At 41.8% G+C, this 5,414-nt stretch overlaps 1 long non-coding RNA gene across 1 annotated transcript in view; it reads left to right on the forward strand.

Annotated features, from left to right (window-relative positions):
- LOC102312209 overlaps window positions 1–3,471 on the forward strand; it is a 10,513-nt gene extending 7,042 nt beyond the window's left edge. Inside the window, exons 2-4 of the long non-coding RNA XR_006053495.1 lie at window positions 55–243; window positions 723–818; window positions 1,686–3,471. This is a non-coding gene — a long non-coding RNA (uncharacterized LOC102312209). The remainder of the gene's footprint in view (window positions 1–54; window positions 244–722; window positions 819–1,685) is intronic.
- The last annotated feature ends 1,943 nt before the right edge of the window (window positions 3,472–5,414 follow it).

Genomic DNA, 5,414 nt, shown 5'->3' on the forward strand with positions numbered 1-5,414 from the left:
TTTCAACATTCACAATGTGACGACAACTTAATGACTGTGTTTGCTTTATTTTAGGGGAACACACCACCACACCTCCACCTACATCCACACCTCCACCTACATCCACCTCTCCTCCTGCCTCCATCGCTAGCCCTGGTTCCCCTCTCATACCTGTGTTGTCATGTGTTGGATCAGTCTGTGCTGTGGTTCTACTGGTGTTACTGGTTCTGCTGGTGAAACAATGTGTTCACAGAAAACCTGAAGGTGAGAATCAAACTTCCTGCACTTTTATGTGTGCGGTTGTTACTTGATGCATGCTTGCATGTTACTTGACTCATTTTTAGAAATAAGCCCAATCTAGTCTTTCCAAACACGGTAGTGTTGCCAATCCCATTGGGGTCATACAAAGAGATAAAAAGCATCAGAGGATGTCTCTGTGTCGGTCATACAGAGATAACTCAGGAAAAGCAGAGTTAAGGAATGTATAAATGTCCTCTTACTTATGAGCAAACACGTGTATCCACTACAAAGGGGTTACCACCACCTAAACAGTGGATATAGGGTATGTGAGCAATATGTCTCTGCACTGTGCTGCATGGAGCTCAGTTTATCGATTACTTACCTCTCTGAAAATGTGACATTGCAGCCATGGAGTTTTCAGTTTGTGCAGTAACAAATTTCTTAAATGTAATCTCTGTTTAGATATTTAATTGAACAATTTTTTTTATGTTGGATCATTTCAGCAGATCAAGAAGAAACCGAAGATGACATCATCACTCATGTCAAGTACAACATCAAAACATCCAGTCATCAACAACAACCAATCAGACGAAGCAGAGGTAATGTTGTGTTTTCTTCATGGTGAGGTTCAGACAGTTTTAGCTTCTTGTTATCGTAGTAAAGATGGGGGTCATTTTACTTGTTGTTTTGTTGGATTACTGCGTTGGACAATATGGTTGTCTGTGGTGACTGATTCACCTTTGGAGCCTCATGTGGACATTAGAGTAATTGCATTTCTTGTCAGTTTTTTTCATGTCTGGAAGTTTGTTTGGTTTGTTTGATTAAACTTTATAGCACCGAACCTCACCCATATGTGGACAAGTTTTACCAGTTTGGCTGCTAAATGGTTAAATTTGCTTCTAAGGACTTTGGTGTCAACTGAAGCAGTCGACAAACACACGGAGCAGCAACAGCGGCCAAGCCGAACACAGGCGCCATGTTGCGTGTCAACCTCCGTGACATCTCAATGATTCTGAATAAAGAGGCAGACTGAACAGAGAACCTCCAAATGCCAAGAAATGTTGCACAGAGAGAAAAAAAGCTGCAGAGAATCAGCGGAAAGCGGTTTTGCCCAGACGTCTTGCTTATTAGCATGTTCAGAGGTACCGAATCCCTCTGTGTGTGGGTCATACAGAGAGAGGCAGAACGCAGGCAAAACAGCACTAAGAGATGTAGAAATTACCTCTTCTCAATGTCCAAACACAGGTCTCCACTACAAAGGGGTTACAATCTTACAACCAAACATGTACAGTGCATGCTGGCTAAGTCTGAGCACCATGCTCGATGAAAATCTCCATTTACCAAGTAACTCTGTGATGTCCAAATTGTGGGGATGGAGCACAAGCACAGTGTCTGTGCTTTCTTAAATGTAATCTCTGTTTAGATATCTAATTGAACAGTTTTTTTTTAATGTTGGATCATTTCAGCAGATCAAGAGGAAACTGGAGAAGATGACATCCTGACTCATGTCAAGTACAACATCAAAGCATCCAGTCATCAAAAACAACCAGACAGACGAAGCACAGGTAATGTTGCGTTTTCTTCATGGGGGTGGGGAGGTCAAAGATGAGGGTCAGACAGTTTCAGCTCATTGTTATCATAGTAAAGATGATGGTCCGTGTACTTGTTGTTTTACTGCTCTGGACAACGTGGTTGTCTGTGGGAACCAATTCGCTTTTGGAGCCTCAAGTGGACATTAGAGTAATTGCACTTTTTTTCAGTTCATTTTTGGCTCTGGCAGTGTCACGGTTCTGGGTCAAATTGACCCAACATTTCGAGTTCTCATGTTTTGGTTTAATTTTGTATTTTTAGTTATTTTCTTGATCTATTGTCAGGAGATGATGATGATGATGATGATGATGGTGATGATTAGTATTATTTAGTATGTTCCAGCTTATTCTGGTTTAGGTTTAGTTCTGCCCGTTTAAAGTCTGTGTTTCTTAGTCTCCGTCTTTGTGTATTGTTTCCTGTTTTATTTTGCCTTTGCTCAGTGTCGCATCGTACGCTCACGTTAACTGTGTTCTGTCTGCCTGCTTAGTTCGGTTTTGGATTCTCAGTTTAGTGAAGTTCCTGTTCTGTTGCTATCAGCAATAAAGTCTTGTTGAGTTTACGTTTGCCTCCGAGTCCTGGATTTTGGGTCCTTTCTCCCTGCCTGCCTGCACACAGCCAATTTCTGTTTGGTTTGTTTGATATTTTGATTAAGCTTAAAGCACAGAGCTTAGCCCATATTTAAGACAGGTATTACCAGTTTGGCTGCTGAGTGGTTAAATTTGCTTCTGTGGACTTTGGTGAAGGTTTACAGTGGGAACATTTATGCAACATGGTGATGGTATTTAAAAAACATAACATCGAGATCAGGCGCTCATGGTGGTGTGGCCACAAGTATATGTGACCAAGTGGTCAACAAGGGTTATATCAAAATAATACAATGACAATGCCACCAAGGGGTACTTCACCCCCAGTTAATATAAAGTCTTCTTAAAAACTAGAAAAGACACAGGTTTAAGGACTCAACACCGAGGCAGATTGGCTCCAATATCAATATGTCATTTATTTGTATTTATCACAATTAAACAACAGATAAAAAAGATGAAATCTGACTGTGGCACAGCATATTTTAACAGTGTCCTGGATTACATAAAACCATACATTGAACTGGACTTACCAGTAGCTGAAAACCACACAAAAATCAAGCTTACACCCCAGGTGCTGTACAGCAAAGGAAGTGTGGAAAATAACCACCACCAAAGGTCCCACGGCTACTGGTGTGTCCTCAGTGCACTTTAATAAAAAAACACAACACAACAGTCATAAAGTTAAAAGTCAAAGAAAAACTCTAAAAGGAACCAAGCTTGTTGCGCACAGTCAGGAGACAGTGTACATTTGAATATTTAACCTGTCCACACTACACCGGTAGCACAGTGCTTGTTGCAGGCCTGATTCGAAGTTCGGGTGCGGTGAGGCTTAAAACTGTTGGCCGCTTCACTCAAGCTGAGCAATAAACAAAATATGTGCACTTTAGTTCCAGTTAGTACTCATGAGTCCAATGAGTTTGTTAGTGGGGCAATCAGAAACGGGCAGTTAGCAGTTAGTTCACCAGTAGTGAAGACAGTCAGGGGCAAGAAAACAGCAGGGTCCATCCGGGCAGAAACCTCTCTCTCCCTCTCCTTTGTCCGCTCTCTGGTATGTTGTATGCTCTGTCTATTGAACCGATGTTACATAATGTTAGGTGTTCTATGGCTGGTATGAGTTTAGCAGGTTTTAACATGATTTTTAACCTATCTGCATATGCTGATGATGTTATTGTTTTTGTTAGAGCGAAGCTCTTGCAATAGGGGGTTGGCGCACTGGACTCCCGCAACTTCCAGGTGGTTTGAAGTGGAAAAGGGGTGGTTCTAAAGTATTTGGGTGTGTACTTGGGGGATGAGGATATGGTAAACAAGAACTGGGAAGGGGTGTTGGGGACAGTTGAGGGGAAATTAGGGAAGTGGAGATGGTTATTACCCCAGATGTCATATAGAGGGAGGGTTTAGATTATAAACTACCATGGCTGGGGCGACCATGGCTCAGGGGGTTGGGAAGCGTATCTGTAACCGGAACGTCGCCGGTTCGATCCCCGGGTTCTCTGTCCTGGTTGTTGTGTCCTTGGACAAGGCACTTTACCCTACTGGTGTTGGCCAGAGGGGCCGATGGTGCGATATGGCAGCCTCGCTTCTATTAGTCTGCCCCAGGGCAGCTGTGGCTACAACTGTAGCTTGCCTCCACCAGTGTGAGAGTGAATGAGTAGTGGCATTGTAAAGCGCTTTGGGTGCCTTGAAAAGTGCTATATAAATCCAATCCGTTATTATTAAACAACTTAGTTTCTTCTGTATTGTGGCATCGATTAGCTTGTCTGGAGCCACCCCCTGGCTTATTGTCTAAACTTCAATCTCTGTTGACCAATTATTTTGGGGGATAACCGACACTGGATACCCCAGGCTGTGCTTTTTTTGCCCAAAGAGGAAGGTGGACACGGGCTGGTTCACCTGGAGAGCAGAACTGCTACTTTCAGATTGCAGTTTATTCAGAAGTACTTGATGGGAAGGGAAGAAGATGTTTTCTGGAAACCAGTAACTAGTGTTATTTTAAGACGAATAGGAGAGTTGAGCTTGGATGCTTCAATGTTTTTATTAAATTGTAATTTGATATGTTCTTTTGACATGCCACTGTTTTATAAGGGACTTTTCAAAGCTTGGACCATTTTCACATGGAAAAGACTGGAAACTACTTCTTCATTGTTTTGGCTTCTAGAGGAACCGTTGTTGTTTGCTGGATGCACATAATGGAACAGGATTTTCTTTTGCAAAAAGACTGCTTGAGTCAAAGTTTTTCAAACTAAGACAAATTGTGGAGGACCAGACCTTCAGAACACAGAAGCAGCAGCGTCTTTGGTTGGTGTGACATCTAATCGGATTATCAGGTGTATTCTGGACTCGTGGCTTAGACGGTTAACTGCATTTGAAAAGGAAATGCTGTTGGACTATTCCAGTGGATTGGAGATTCCTGATGAAAGGGATCCTTTTCCAGGATTGGGATTGAATATTGATTTTACAGGCATGGCAGGACCAATGCTTGTGTACCAAAAAGACTCAGATTTTCACAGGTTGAGTGGAAAACTAAATTGTCTGTGCAATGGTTAAATAAAATGAAATTGAGTGGAAGAACAGATACTGTATGGAGAGAAGTTAAAAGTTGAGGATAGTAAAAAACCTCTATGATGCGTCTTTTATAAACCCCTTTTGAATAAGAGGTCAGGTGATCTACAATGGAGGATTTTGCACGGGGCCATTGCTGCTAATAGTTTTGTGTCCAAGGTTAAAAAAGGTGCAAGTGAATCGTGTCCATTTTGTCAGGAAACAGAAACCATTTTTCACATGTTAACACCTTGAACCACTGTTTGTTATGTTGGAGTCTGTCTTTGAAAATTGTGAAGTGGGTTGGTCTCCATTGGTATTTCTCTTTGGTGCTGGCTATACAAAAAAAGAGGCTTCAAAGTGGAAGCTGCTAAATTTTGTGGTGGGTCAAGCAAAAGAATTTTATATATAAAATAGGGCTGAACGATATATCGCATTTGCGATAATATCGCGACATGATCAAGTGCAATTTTCTAACCGCAA

Source organism: Haplochromis burtoni, unplaced genomic scaffold, assembly GCF_018398535.1.
Source record: "Haplochromis burtoni strain Fernald_Lab_line unplaced genomic scaffold, NCSU_Asbu1 Contig_1120, whole genome shotgun sequence".
In the NCBI taxonomy this organism is placed as follows: Eukaryota; Metazoa; Chordata; class Actinopteri; order Cichliformes; family Cichlidae; genus Haplochromis; species Haplochromis burtoni.